Source organism: Clinocottus analis, unplaced genomic scaffold (assembly GCF_023055335.1).
Source record: "Clinocottus analis isolate CAN_PGR_092001 unplaced genomic scaffold, fCliAna1.0.p SCAF_1, whole genome shotgun sequence".
Taxonomy (NCBI): domain Eukaryota; kingdom Metazoa; phylum Chordata; class Actinopteri; order Perciformes; family Cottidae; genus Clinocottus; species Clinocottus analis.
The window spans coordinates 22,856,726-22,872,997 of record NW_027175820.1 but is presented as its reverse complement, the minus strand read 5'-3'; positions in this window follow the sequence as shown (position 1 = coordinate 22,872,997).

Genomic DNA, 16,272 nt, shown 5'->3' with positions numbered 1-16,272 from the left:
AACCTCTTATTTCTCCTGCAGCAGGGCCCGACAGGCCCCCCTCCGCCGTCCTCCTTCTGGTTCTCCTGTGAGCCTCCAGCCGCGAGGTGTCGGTGTTCCTGAGCAATTCTCAAACAGTCTCTGGGACTCGCACCTCTTCACACTGAGCAGACGGGTCTCTACATCTAATAATGTCAGCGTAACCATCACAAGTCACTGATAAAAGACAAATCCCCGTATTACAAACTGTTCCACAACTTGTCACAGGAAAGGAGACATGTTGAATTCCTCATTTAAGTTCGTTGAAGACCAAAACGCTTCCGGTTTAAAGCGCCATTCATTGGTATATTTCAATTTGTGTCAAATCCCATGAAACTATTATACGATTCGTTGTGTTTCTTCTCATCTACAGAGGAAGCGGGTCCTCTTGGTGGAGCCCGTGTTTCTACGGTAGCCCAGAATGGACAAACCAAACACGAGCCTTTCATATTTCGAGGTTACCCGAAGGCCGCCAAATAGTTTTTCAGACACGCTTGTTAAACTACGCGAAGCGACAAGACGCCGTCTGACTTTGGTTTGCCCCTAAACGATGTCATTGTGGTAAAGATTGAAGCGAACGGCGTCTTCCCAGTTTTGCACTCGGCGGCTCACATTACCACAGTCTTTTAGAGGCGGGGTTAGAGGTGGGATTCAGTTGTTTGTGATCTGTAACCTCAGATGCCACCACATCCTATACTCTGGCTCTTTGAGCGATAGTCCTTCTGGGTCACCACTTCTACTCTTTCCATACCAGCAAAGTTCAGAAAAAGAAGAGACGCAAGCTGAAAACACAACACATGGTCAACTAACAACTCCGCAGCAAACGCAACGAAGCATTAGCAATAGAAACAATGAGCTAAAAGGGGCTAAAGCGCCGCGTAGAGCCGAGGAACAGCACAGTGTGGTTTCCCCTTTCAAGACGAAAATTAAAGCCGTTTGTCATTTTTTCCAGAAGGATCAGCGTTACTCGAGAACACATCTCATCCTGAACCCGACGCCAAACTGTTTCGTCGTAATGAGAATAAATAAGCCATTAATATGCGGAGCCACCTGCGGCGTGTTCACGCCGAGCGCTGCTCAGGCTCTCCGGAGATACGCACAGATATGAAAGTGAGAAGACCCCAGCCGATGGAAGTTAATTATACTGCAGCGTGCGGTGGCCGGTGGGACCGAACAATGGACTCTCTGCTGGTCGCTTCATAAAACAAAAGGAGAAAAATGTGAGACATTATTTAGTCGTTTGAGAATACGAGATGACGGAAGAGGATTAGAACTCAGAGTTTTATCGGGATGAGTCGCTGAAGTTGATCCCATCTTATCTTTAAGGGGAAAATACATCTATTAGTTGTTGATGAAATGAAGAGAAATAGAGAAACAAGTCAGCTCCACCAGATTGTTTATGTTCACGACTGGAGAGTATGTACACACTTATTTTATTTTTTATTCCATCTGTATATTTAACATTCTTCTTACTATTTAATTTGTTTAATTTCGCTTTATTACTGTTCTACTGTTTATTTTATATTACTTCATCTTTATTTACTATGAGCAAGACCGCTGTAATCCGGTAATTTCCCCCACTGAGGGACTAATAAAGGATTATCTTATATCATCTTATCTTATAGAAAAGACTTTTGATGAGCGTCTTTCAGTTTTATAGAAAGTGGCAATTTAAGTGGAAGACTGGTCGTACTGAGGAAGTCCTCACTTCACACACACACACACACACATCTTCAAATACACCTTCTAAATACTTTACACATCCGCCAACTAACACTAACACACAATTACGACCATTGCATCCGTCCAACATCTCCCACGTAATCAGACTAACACGGCATAAGCAGATGGAGTCAGCCTCAACACGAGCAGTAAGATACTGTAGATGTTTGTCTCTCACCCGTCTCCCCCTCCCCTCTTCTGGGAGTTCAACGGCTGGGTCACGGTTTGCATTTGAACCCGAGAGGACCAGTGGTATTCAGGGGTCAAAGGTCGGCCCCCGATCACTGCCGCCAATAAGAGCGAGGGTCGCAAACCCCCGGAAAAAAAAACCCTCTCCCCCTCCTGCTTGACCTCTTTAGCACCCCTGCATGGCAATACCGACAGAGGGTTTGAAATGAGTCTGTCTTAGAAGACAGTTAAGAGGCACACGCAGAAGTAAATCAGTGTGAATATGGGACAGTTATGTCTGTGTGGAGTGGAATATGTACAAGGCGGGAGTCAATAGATGAAGCCAGGAAAACGGGACACTTAAGAGTGACACTGGGTGGAAAGACATTCAGAGGGTGTCGGTCAGAGTTCAGGGCACACAAGAGCTTCGTTTCGCTGTTTCGCTCTGGGAGTTCAGGGACGGAGTCAAGCAGGAACATTACACCAAGGGCACGATGAGATGGGGCGTTTATAAGAGAGGTCCATGCACTCACCTCCGACACACAACCAGCAGACGTGCATGTGAAATACTGTCGCTGTGTATCAGAGGTTCAAAGTTCCCCTCTTGGCTCTGAAAGTTTGGAAAAACAAACTCACCACAAGTTCAATTTGAATCATATCTCTTGAAGCGAGAAGGAGATTGATCACTTGGAATTGTCGATGTTCAAATGTCTTTTTTTTCTTCTTCTTCTCCTCCTCGTCCACATTGGATTCATCAAACTCCATCTGCTGATGAAGCTCATGTGATATAATCAGAGCAGCTGCTAAATAGACCCGACGCTGAGATTATTTCTCAACCAACGACTGTGTTTAGCCGCTTCCCCTCCAAAAAAATATTTGCATTCTGAAAGATATTTGGTGATCGTCGTGCCATCTGTGAGAGAAACAAACAAACAAAAGGAAAACATAATAAATGTGTGAACTCATCGAGGATTTCTTTACTCTCCCCCTCCGCTAATGAGGTTATTTTTGAGAAACCTTTTTTCGTCGGTTTGTCTCTCTGGCAGCAGGATACGCTTCAAACATCTGAAATTTCCAGGAATTTTTTTTTTTTGGCAGGCAGATCGGACTCCTGCCAGCAAACAAGTGATTTGATATTTGGACGTGTGATTTCTTCCGTGATTACGAAAAGTAACACGATAGAGACTTGATTGCAACTCCCGGGAGGAAGCCGGCAGATTTTGAGCAATTCATTTAATCTTAAAATTAAAGTGAGAGGCTTGACGCCTGCGTGTGTGCGTGTGTGTGTGTGTGTGTGTGTGTGTGTGTGTGTGCGCGTGTGTGTGTGTGTCGCAGGAAGCCGAAGTGGGTGGATGGTTTATCCTCATCAAGGTCTTTCTTTCAATGACGTTTGCGATACATATTTAAATACTGTGAATGAAAAGACCTTCAGAAGCAAATCTTTTACTCTCAAACTTCTGACTTTTCGGGGGAACGAGGGAACCGATCTACTATCTAAACAGGAAGTCGTCCCGCGCTGAAAGGTTTTTCACAAACACTCGTCTGAGAGCTTCAAAAACTCCTCCCTGCCTCGCTTTATGAACATCTCACCTCTGTGATTACATTTTTTCGATTTAGTCGGGGAAATCAATGAGCGTTAATGGCTTTAACCTGGATCCACCTCATCATGTCCTTCATTAAAGAGAGAAAGCGCCCCCATTACTTCTCACAGCCAGAGTGTGTCTCCGTGCGCTCGGTTTGATTCGCGTGAGAGTGTGTTTGCATGTGGCTGTGAAAGCGGTTGCTTCTGAGGGGAGGGGTTTTTTTTTTGTGTTGGTTTCAGCTTTGCCAGTGGACGGCCTCTCTGTAGCAGTGCCAGGGCCGGACCGAAGAAAGGGAGGGGGGCGGGGATGGTGGAGGAGGGGAAGGGGGCGAGTTGGCGAGGGACGGACATCAAAAACAACAAAGGGCAGCAGGGGCGATAATCCCACCTAATGCCCCCTGTCTGCCCCGTGTCTGCTGTGGCTCTCTGGAGGGTGGCAGATTGAGTGCGCTCATGCGAAAGGTCACTTGGCCGATCAAGTGCTCCTCTCGGGGTCGGGGGGGTCAGGACGGGCCGCTCTGGGACTCCGCGTTGGCTCAGAGCGGCAGCAGCGGCGGCGGCGGCGGCAGCGGCGGCGGCGGCAGCGGCGGCGGCAGCGGGCATGCATTATGTAACAGGCCCCGGTGCTGTCTGGACGGTAAGCGTTCGCAAGACTGGGACGCTCTCCGAGACGGGTGAGTCACGGGTGAAGCTGTAGTCCAGTTCGCGGAACGATTGACCCCCTAAGCTTGCGGCGTTCTGTGTCTCCACACATGTCTCCCTTTACCTGCAGCCATCTTACTCTCACGTGAGTGCCACGGGGCCATCCCCCTGACGGTCTTTATGGGGTCCTGGAGAAGCCGAATGCACATTATTTGTCACAGGGGTGAGTGCACGGCAGCAAGGGATACAGGACCCCAATGCAGACAGGAACGTGGATTTAGTAATGACAGAAAGTGAGGGACACAAGCTTTCTGGCATTGGTAGAAAAGCTACATGAAAGTAGCAGAGGTCACGAATAAAATGGGAATGGGGCCAAGGAAAAAAGGAGCAGATGGACAGAAACAGATTCTGGTTGGGTTCAGGTACAAGTTCAGGGTTCAGGATTTAGGAACAGATGACTCTGAAGCAAAGGCACGAAACAGACATAAGAAACGACATGTAAGATGACGTGATGCACAATTATTTGTCTATGAATAGCCTTTGTGGCAAACAAAAGGAATATACATTTGTTCAAGGCAAAGCCCATATTATGTAAAACACAAGACATGTGCTTTTTCTTCACGGTTCCTCCAGCGGGCCCAGAACCACGGCTTGGGCCTCCAGCAGCGAGGCGACGCTCCCACTGCAGGACGAGGGGGAAACCTGCATGATTTCATCTGATTCGACCCGTCGGTATCAATAGCAATTAGAGAGAAATAGATAATCTCCTCGCTAATGGTCTCCTTTCCTTATGTGGGTCATGTAGAGGGATCAGTTTTACATTGAGACGCTTTCATAACCAAACATAAGCTCCTTATTATGACTTCTGAAACAATTCGACAAACCAAACTTCTAGGAAAGAAAAAATATTTTCGGAAAATATAGTCAAATTGCATTGTAAAAAATGCCCATGAAATTTGCTGTGTTTGTGAGCAGTAACCTACCGTAATTTTCCAATAAAATACTGTGTATTCATTCAAATATATATTACAGTAGTCAAAGCTTTACTGTAAAAAATATATATATATATATATATATATATATATATATATATATATATATATATATATATATATATATAAACACACAGTGGTGCTGTGGGAAAATCACAGTAACCAAAAATCTACTGTAAAAAATCATCGCACCCAAAAAAGTACTGTAGAAAATGACAGTAACTAATAATCTACTGTTATATACTGTGTTTTTTTTGTTTTTTTACAGTAAGTTACTTGGTTACTTGTCAATGGTTTCCAGTTAATAACTGTCAATTTCACAGTGCGTTTTTTACAGTGTGGATAAAAAAAAAAAGACAATCAAACAACAACAGCACGGCTCTTTAAAAAGAAAAAAACACACCAAAAAACAGACAGATTTCTAACAGCGTCAGGATATGTGAAAGGAAACTTGACGGTTTGCAGCAACACGACCATTGACACATTAATGTGTTGATGAATAGCTCATATCGAGCCCAGAAGACATGAACCCACTCAGCAAAGTAATGATGCCCCATTATCTCGTGATGCAGCCACAGATACTGCGTCTTCCACGCAAAACTGTTATCACGTCCTCGTCTACACCACTGCATTTACATATATATATATTTTAAAAAACAAAACCTTTTTACGGGGTGTGTAAACTCAGCTGCAGCACGGCCGACGTACGAAGCGAGCTTCGAGGGGCTTTGAACGCCTTCTGCGAGATAAAGGAATTTTTAGCTGAGGGATCTGACTGAAGGGTTGGCAACTGTCTTCACTGGACGCCGTTCAAGTTGTGTTTAATCTGCTCGTGTGAACTCCGTGTCCGCGGCCATCTGCTGCTCACAGACACAAAAGCCGGCGCGCCATCGCAGTTCAGTGAATTATTCACAATTCTCACATCAATACCGGTTATTTCATGGAATGCGTGCGTATTCCCTCGCCGACGACAAACATGGAAGCGTTCTTTTGGGAACTAAAGGGGGGAAAAGGGGGGAAGAAAAGTGGGCCAACACTTTCCGTTGGAGTCGCAATGCAGAGAAAACACACGCTTTCATGAACGAGAGCCTTTAACCTCCTTCTGTTGATCACAGTTGTGTTCACATGACGTGGTAGGTGTGTTTGATATCATTTAGATTGAGGCACAGTTGAGGCACCTGTTCGGTTAAGGTGGAACTTTAAAGCAGTTTACAGGTAAACATGAGGACTTGAAATACTTTTATGAATGTCATGAGGCTTTCGTGTACTCTACATGTACAAAATAATCCATCAGTTTTATCATATGAGTCTCTAATTGCGATGTCTCTTGTGTGCACTTTAACTCCCCCACTGCTGGATTTATGAAGGAATATCTAATCTACTCTAATAGTCCGATTCCATCTCACAATCGAAAGGGAAGTCATGGACCAGCGTGATAACGAAGCACACATGAAAGTCTGTTGATAAACTGTTATTAAAGCCACTGTGAGGAACTTTCATGTTGGTTTTTAGCGCCCCCTGTGGATGAAAGTGGAAGTCGGTTCTGGGTCTAACCGTTCTGAAGGCGGAGCTTAATAAGGAGTTTCACCAGAATCGGACCCGGTGACAGGCATTAAGAATAACTATATAGGAATAATCTCGCAGAAGATCTCACATAAAGGCTTCAGTATTACGTTGAGACTGTTAATCCCAGTTAAATGCTCCTTGTAGGAACTTTAATTTGTGTTTTATTCATGCTGCTGCTAATGTGACAGGACAAAAATGAACAGGCTGCTTTCCTCCCTCTGCTAACTCTTGCTAATGAGAATGTATGTCGTTGTTTTTTTTTGTACGTTAACTTAATGAAATGCTAAAAAAATAAGCAGTTTAGTCCTGTTAACTCCTCATTAAATATTCATATATTCTGCATAAGGTATCAAACACAGCTCTGGTGTGGTGGTGCGGGAGGGGGAGGTGGGGGCTGCAGGAGAAGTGAGTGACCTTGTGTGATGAGGTGAGGCGGCGGCGAGTCGGGGGAGCTGTAGATTCTCACTCTGGCCCGCGACTCTGTGACTTTGGGTCGTAACTCCGGAAAAAACAGGAGAGAACACATCGAGCGCCGCGTGTCCTTGATCGGTTTAGCTCATCCCCACAGCGAGGCGCGGCGACCGGCACGCCGCCGCCGTTTCGCGGCACTTTATGGCGGATCGAAGCTGCTCAAGTTTAATGTGTTTGTGGCTGTCGCGGCTCTGATAAAGGGTGCGATACATAACACGGGAGTAATAGAAGGGGACAAGCCAATCAATAGCGGGGAGAGGCCGCTTGACCCGCGTTTTAAAAAACGACACAATTTTCAGCCGAGTGTCTCTGGCCCTGACGGGACGTGTGCAAAAATAACCGGCGTGGGGAAGAGGGCCTCCATGGATTTTAAGGGTCCTTTATACTCGGGTTTTACTCAGAGACGCAAGCACGCAAGACCCACAAGGGCCCCCTTGCGTCGTCCCGTCGGCCATCTTGACTATCCGACAAAGCTACGCGAGCCGTTCGCAGCCCGCAAGACTGTGATTGGTCTGCTCACCGCGTCCTTTCTGAGTCTCGGATTTCACGGCTTCATAGCATATTACCGCCATTTTTAAAAGTCGTAGCAGAAACACGAACAATGGATCCCGTTGAAGGACGTTTGGCTGAAGAGGTCCTGCAAATATGAGCGTTTATAAAACCCGTCTGACGGAGTATAAGGACACGCAGGTGGACTCTAAACGCTCGTTGCGCCGCCTACTGTTCTGGCGGAAGGAAAGGGCGGGAACCATAAACCAACACGAGTCCGCGGCTAGCCGCAGATGCAGTTGCAAGAGTGTATATCGCACTTTATGTGTGTGTGTGTGTGTGTGTGTGTGTGTGTGTGTGTGTGTGTGTGTGAAATCTCCATTTCAGGTTCAACCTCGAAAAGGCCAAACTGGCAGTAAAAGTCTTGTAAGTAAAGACTGGGGCTTCACCTGTGAAAAGAGCCTTTTGTGGAGGCAGCCTCCTGTTTCCTGGCAGATAAAGCACGTCTTGCTTTACCGGGGAGATAACACCGTGCATACGCTCTCACACGGCTCCTTTCACTCACACCTTCGCTTTCCTCTTTACCTTTCTCTGCCTCCCCGCCTCTCCTCTTCATTCCTAGATCTATTTCTGTAATTCCCTCTCGCTAAAAAGCGCTCCCCTGCGTCCTGGTTGCATATTTTTTTCTTCGCTGTGTTTGCTCGGGTTTTCTTTTCTCTCTCATCTCCAGTATTTTCTCACCAGCTGCTCCACACCGGCGTTGTCGGTTATAATGTGTGTGTGTGTGTGTGTTGTCTCTCCTGAAGTGGCCTGTCCTGGAGATTACTCTGCCCTCTGTCAGGGTGCAGCCTCTAGGATTAGACCGCTAACCCCATGGGTCGAGTGTGTGTGTGTGTGTGTGTGTGTGTGTGTGTGTGTGTGTGTGTGGGTGTGTTTGCCTGTGTGCGTCCAGATAAATGCCACAGATGAAGTTGCCTGCTGTTGTTCAACTCGCTGAGTGAAATATGATTATTTCTAGAAGTTTCTTTTTGCCGTCGACATCTAAAAAAACACTACCGGACTTGATAAATGAAAAGCAGATTGAAACTAAGAATAGTTTGAAGAAACACAGGATTCCTACTTATGTTTTTACACAGTAACATCTGGCCGTGTTTAGTGGGAAAGGTCACAGTCGCCATTCATTCCCAGGATTCATGACATTTATCAGCTGCAGCTCCGATCGGTGATGGAAACGCGACACCCGGGTTGATGCTATGAGACTTGAGTTGAAGTTAATTTATAATAAAAACAATCAACAGGGATTTGCAAAGTTTTTGTTTACGAATAAAACCTTAATTCACCGAATTAGATGTTAAGAAACACTTTGATTATCTGCTCAAAGCTCCAGACACATTGTGATTCGACCTCGCTAAGACACTTCAATACAACTCCACAGAAGCAAAAACCCTCTATTTTCATCTCTCCATACTCTTCCAACGATCAACTGGCTCTGGTCGGAGCGTTTACAGGAAAGACTGAATGCAAACATACATTTTTAAAAGTACACTAATCTCGCGCGTCAGGGATGTTGAAGGTGACTCACCAGAAAGAAAATAGAGGAAGAAAACACAGGGTACGATCGTCTGCGGACCGTTTCTAGCGTGGTTCCTCGCCTGTGTGTGTGTGTGTTTTAGTATTGCTGGAAGAAAAGTATGTGACCAGCGAGCTAAACTGAGAATAACGTGAGCTGAACAAACCCTTTTGTCATTAAACTGTGTTTCTTTTCATCCGTATAACTCTCAACAGGAACAGCAGCTTAAGACGTGAACTGAGAAGCTAACTGATGCTACTTAGACGTGGATACAGTGGTTGCCCTTGCGCATATATATAGTTTTTTTCGTGTCTTGTTGAAAAAAAAACATCGTCAAATCCATCCAATTACAGAATAATGGCAGCAGAAAAAAACAATGTGTCCTTGAGACATTTGTGCAACCTCATGTCATTTTACGCTTGCAGGGTGAAGAGTCTCATAACTGAGATGATTTGTTTCATCCCTGCATCCTCCCCTCTTCCATCTTTTTTAACAATACTGCAGTGCAACAATAAATAAAAAAGACAGAACGGGGCAAAAATGCCCCCCAAAAACCATCCCTCCTGGAGAATACAAGCATGAGTTATCGCTGAGCCGTCGTGCAGCATGTGTAGAATTTTATCATCTAGTAATCAGGTAAACCATATTGGTCTCTGGTCTCCTTCTAATTCAAGAGAGGCAGAGACAACAAGCGCGACATGGCAGCCATAATAAATCCTCCTGAGCCGCAGCCACATTTACTATCGAGAGCGTTTGCTAAGAAATATCCTGAAGTGTCACAGACTTCCTCCTGATATGTGAAGCAGCAGCTCTTCCCTTTTTTTTGCATAATCATCCAGAAGGATCCCTCTGATCCTGCTCTTCCTCCTGCTTTGTGTTCAGTACAGATTAAAAAGGGGAAATCAATATGCTTTTTACCTGGATTCACCTCATGCTACACCGTCTGGTGTTTTAAACATGGACTTTGGAAAACTTCTCCATTTTGAGAATATTTTCCGCTCCGATAATTTAGGAAAGAGGAATAAAAAGCTAATCATTGCATCATCAAGATTATATATGATATGATTTGAGCCATTTTGACCCTCTAAAGGATTCAAAGATGGTTCCTTTCTTTCCTTTTCAGGCAGTTCGTCTGTTACACGACAAACAGAATGAAGATCTGTTTTCTTAAGCGTTCGACCTTTTCTGCTCGTGACGTAACGTCAGTATTTTCCATATTTCCCTCCAAGAGTATGAATATTCTCTGCTTGCAAGTGAACCCGGGTTTCTGGGTCATTGATGAAATCATCTTAGGGCATTTATTCACGTACCGCAGAATTATTTATGTTTTTCCTTTTTTTTTGGAAACACCGCCAAAACAAACGCAAGATATTTCTCAAATGTGAAAACGTGCTTCGTCTGAGGAGAAAAGTACAGGAGGACGCAGGGGGACATGTCCGATAAAAATAAAAGCAGCATCAGAGCACAACATTGATTGGACAAACAAGAGGCATTGATTAGAAAATCCACTATTAATGACTTTGCTCAGCACAGTACACAATGTTATTGCTGCAGAATTACAAGAGGAATCAGATCAGGCAAAAGCAAACAGCTTGCTTTGAGTGACTTTCAATGTCAATAAATAAATATATATATATATGTGATGAAATATATAGGGGACCAATCCTTCGGTCACAGCATCGCTTACGTGTTTGTGCATATAAGATAGGCGCTGAGGAGAATCACAGGCCTGTATGTAAATACATTTTAGTGTCCATGCAGATACTGCCCGCTTCCTGGTGTGTGATGTTGTGATGGGGGAGGGAGAGAGGGCGAAGTGTGAAGGTGGTATTGGTGGTAGCGGAGGTGGAGGGGGGCGGTTGGAGAAGCTCATTCATCAAGTCATTACGGGAGGTGGCTCCTGTGGTATTTCAACCTGTCCATCAGTGGAGGAGGAGGAGGCGGATGGGGAGGAGGAGGAGGAGGATGGGGAGAGATTCCCAGAGGAGGACCAGAGCTCGGTCGTCCTTCCTCCATCTTTCTCCCCCCCCCCTCACTTACTTTGCTCCCACTCCTTTCCCTCCTCCCCCCCTCTGGACGTCCCTGCCCTTCTTCTCCTCTGACAGCTCACCTTCTGACTGCTATTACTCCCCCTTCTTCCTCTCCTCCATCACAATGTCTTCCACTTTATCTGCCCCCTCTTCTCTCTCTCTCTCTCTCTCTCTCTCTCTCTCTCTCTCTCTCTCTCTCTCTCTCCATCCTCCCTCCACATTCTCAGTACTTCCCTCGCTCTCTTCCTCTTTTTTTTTTTACATTTCTCTCGGGAGGCCGCCCTTGACTCTCAGATGTCCCTCGCATGCCAAAAATTACTATTGACATTTCAATTCAGTGGTTTTTTTCTCCCCCTCTCTCGCTGCTCTCGGCTGATGCCTTATAGCAGGAGGACATTTACATGTCAATGGGCCAGACAAAAGAGAGGCAGAGTGTGCCGACTCCCGTGTCCTTAACACAGTGGCTGTAAAACTGAATTTGTGGCTTCTGTGGTGACGGAGAAGCTTTGTGAGCCGCACATTTTGATTACTGAAAGGATTATTAACATATAAAAGCGTTAAACTGTCCAACAATGCCACAGCACTTTACCAATGATGAAGGTCCATCAATATTTTCTAATGAATATTCACTGTGGCGATGCAAAATGGGCTATAATGCCAGTTAGCCACAATTAGCGAAAACCTCAATGGTGTTTATAAGCCAGTGGCCGGCTGCGTAGGTGAGAATGTAAGCAGGGTTTGAACCCTCCAGCCATGAGTCACATCCAGGAGCCATTTACAAGCTCTGGGATCATTTTCATGTTTTAGACTTTGAACAGAAGTGAGTGAAGCGTCCGCGTGCGTCTGTTAGCGCATTAGCAGTGGCGCTAGCAGCAACGGTTCTTTGCGCGCGTCTCCGCTACGACGCGCGATTTCTGCACGTCACCACCTCAATGTGCAGGCTCGCCCCAAAAGACCGGTCGGTGCTGAATGAACACTGGTACACTGCGGTAGTCCAACATGTTATATATTGCCAACAATGGTCGATTGCCTTCAGTGTCTAGTTGAGTCTCTCGGGCAGGTTGTGCACTTTGTGTTGACGGGTGGGAAGTCAGTGAGGGATCGTGATCATCGGTGTCGCCACACCGGTGATTTCTACGAGGTTGGTTGGGGCATCGCGGGTTACTGCCACGTCCTCCTGGTCAAACTCACAGCTGGAGACATCTTTTATGTTAGTCTGCGGCCCGCCACAAGACCACAGACTGCAGCAACGAGGATCACAGTGGAGAGGGATTCAACTATTCCAAATTGGAGATAAAATAAATGACATTCAGTTACATTTACAGCATGTATAATGAAAGAAAAAACAACATGGAGCTGAATGAAATCCACCCTACCGGAGGGGACGCAGCATATGGGTGATGTGGGGCAAGACGGGAGATTAAAGCTATTGATTGCTGGATGAAGAATGAAGATGAGGCGGGGGTGGCGAGCTGTGTTCCTGCAGCTTAAACACGAGAGGGGTTGTTGTGCTTCTGGCCTCATGATGTGTGACCTCAATTGGTTGCATATAGCGTCTTTCTTTACCATATAACCCGAAATGGGCGGTGTTGAAGCATGCAATATAGCGTGTGTTTGCCTGTCGTAAATTTCCTTCGCGAGAGGGTTTTTCAGACATGCATCTTCATTTCTGAAGCCCTGTAACGTACCGCCACCTGACTCCGAAGGCGGCGGGGGCTCTTGCCTTCCCGAGATTATCATAAAGGAGACGCATTGCATATGTAAATGTGCTGTTTGGGAGAGAGCTGGCTGCTGCTCAAGTGAGAGAAAAAATAAATAAAAAAAACACCCCTCAGCATTGATCTGCCCTTCTGCATTTAGTCTGGGTTAAGTGTTCAGCTTCCATTTGGACCAAATTCATGCAGGGGTTTGTATAATTATGCCATAGTCAATCCCCATTACTCCTTAGCACTATCGAGCAGCTGCTTACTTTAATAAAAGCACATGTCCAATTCAGGGAGAGGAGCTGCTGCGTATATATATTTTGTGTTTGCCAGTGTGCGTGCATATTCTTGCGTTTGCGCATCATTTTAATCAATACACACAGGAAGGAGGCATTAAAGCAACTAACCAGTTGCAGGCGGTAGAAACAGCAAGCAGGCCTCATGCACCAAATGTTCTGTCAACTCCACAATCCTTTCAATCAGTGCAACAAACAACTCTTTCAACATTTGTCTCTTTCTCCCCCAGGACACGAATCCTCTTCTCTGTCTGCTTACTGGAGACCATCAATCTGTAGCCTCTCCCTGTTGCCCTTCTTTCATCATTTCAGGTTTTTTTTTTCCCTAGCAATGAGAGCTTTCAAGCCTGACCTTTGTGCCCTTGGAAAGGACCGCTGCGGGTAACAAAGACTGCCAACCAATCAGAGATCGAGCTGAGTGGCCTTGGGTATGTGAGCCACATTCTTAATGACATAGAAAAGCCTGAAATGGATTTTTTTTTTGGGTAGCTTGTGATCAGAGGAGGCTGGTCAATAGAGGCGGAGGAGGTCGCCCTTCTATCTTTGAGAGGCAAGAGGGGGATCAAAATGTAAAAACAACGACTGGTTGAAATAAGCCAATACAACATTTGAATTATTCACAACATTAAAAAAAAACTGTTTTCTCTCTTCTTTGTAAATAAATGTATTACTGAATCTTGGATTAAAGTGCATCAACAGCTACACCTGTAGGACAGGCGACAACAAATGGTGGTGTGGGGCAAAGGAGGACGCGCTCCTGTGGTCCTCCTTCAGGGCGAAAGACCTCTTCTAGCAAGTCGATGTTAATGTTAACACCAACAATCAAATTATCACAAAAAATTACATTTTATTTAAGCCTTTCCAACAGTCTCTTTTTAGATTTACGTTATTATTATTACAATTTTTTTTATAATCAAGCATTAGCTAGGCAGATGCGTTAGCCAAAGCAACAGTTAGCTTATTGTAGCACCACTGAAGCTAACAGTGGGAATGGGTTCGTATTGAAGGCAGGACGCTCTGCTGCAGCCTCCTCATGTGTACTCACATGCAAGTATCCCTCATAACTGAGTGTGAAAATTCATTTTACATCGTAAACAACAACGTCTTCAGCTTCTGGTAGATGTTACGAACGGCTACTTATGTTTGGACTTGCTGTTTTTTTTGCTCTGGGTAGCTTGCTAACCATTCTCGTTTGACCATACCAGTAAAATACATGTTCAAATCAAAGCCTTTGCGCATGGTATCTATCATTTATTTAAGTCTACAGCAAGCGTGAGTAGGCTGGCTGCTTCTAGCTTTGTGCTAAGCTAAGCTAACTTATTATCGTGGTGTCAAGAAAGTGAATAAACTGGATGGTTGTAAGGCAGCAGGTTGAAGGAGCCACATTCAGAGAGTCCAGGCAGACGGGGACAGGTATATATAACAGTTTATAGAACAAATGAAGACACAGGTTTAGATACAAATTGCTAGCAAGCCATGCACAATACAACAATGACAATCTGGCAGGGAGTAAGTGGCAATAGGCTGGTTTTATATCGCAGGATGAGGGAAAGTGGAAACAGGTGAGCAGTGAGGAGTCAGGTGACTGAGAAAGGTGGGAAAGAGTATGGACAAAATAAATACAATTAAAACAACGGAGACATACATTTCAACACACTATAAATGTAGCCATCTAGTGATGTAATATCCCTGGTTTAGATTCAGTGTGTGGATGAAGTTTTAAACACCTTATGCTGATGAGAAAAGTGAGAGAATTTGAATGTTTCATACGTGGGAATAGGCCGGGACGTCCTTCCTCCCCATCTGCCACTGGAGACAAAACCTCAACCGATGGCATCACTTTGGAGGAAAAGTGCAGCGCCGCTTGTCCCGGGCCTCCATCCTGCTGCTCCTCCCCTTATCTCCCACGACGCGCTCATTCATCAGAGGTCCGCTGTCGCCCACAGAGGTTTAAACTGCATATTAGGCAAGATGAAGATAAATAGGAGCCCATGTCTCCCAGGTGAACAGTATTTGTCATTATGAAGTCGACATAATAAATCAATACCATCCGTCATCTGTGTGATGTTATCGTGTTATCACGTTAGCTCGGAGGAGTTTATCGTTTCCTCATCAGGAGAGGGAACTTTACCTCCCCTAAAGTCAGATTATTGCCACCGGAACCAGACAAATTATCTGTTGTGCACAGAAATATGAAGGCTGTAGTCGTGTTGGAAGTATTGATTTGAATGTGAAAGGTATATAGGCCGAGTAGAAAGAGCAATTATCTCAGGGATGTGTGAACTCTTGTGTCGGAAGAGCAGGAATCTGAGAGAAAAACGGAGGAAACACAACTCAAAATCACATTTTTTTTAGCACGTGGTCAACTTGAAAATCCCACCAATCACATTTGATTGGTTCTTCGGGGTCAGCAGGAGCTTCTCAACCTCTGAATCAGGAGCAAGTAGAGCAAATACTTCACCTCCTCGTATCCATTTTTTTTATTCTTAACCCGATCCCCTTTGTTTCACAGCTAATTAGTGAGTCGCGTAGCAACAAGAACAATGACGAACGCTTCTTCAACCCTTCAAGCTCGCGCTCTCTCTGCTGCCCGTGAACCTAACGTTGAGCTTGGTGAACGAGGCTCATTCTCCTCATCGCACCCCTTCGGCTTCATGAAATATGTGATAAATGTTGCCCGCATTCGTACAGATCAACTCGGCTCCTGAATCTCTCCTCATCTATTTTATTCCTGACATCCTCTGCGGCGCCATAATTACTAGAGATTTAATTAGTCAGAGAACAAAGACAACTTGACCTTCTCTGCCGGTTCAGGAGAGTTGTGTACATCACACAGACAGTAAGCAGATGCTTAATATTTCCCCCCTCAGCTTGGTGTTTTTCCCCCCAAATAAACTAACAAGCTTAAAGCTTCAGTGTGTGATTTAGTGGCATCTAGTGGTGAGGGTGCAGATTGCAACCGACTGAATACCCCTCCGCTAACTCCTCCCTTTCGTGTCCTTTCCGAGAACTATAGTGGCCTT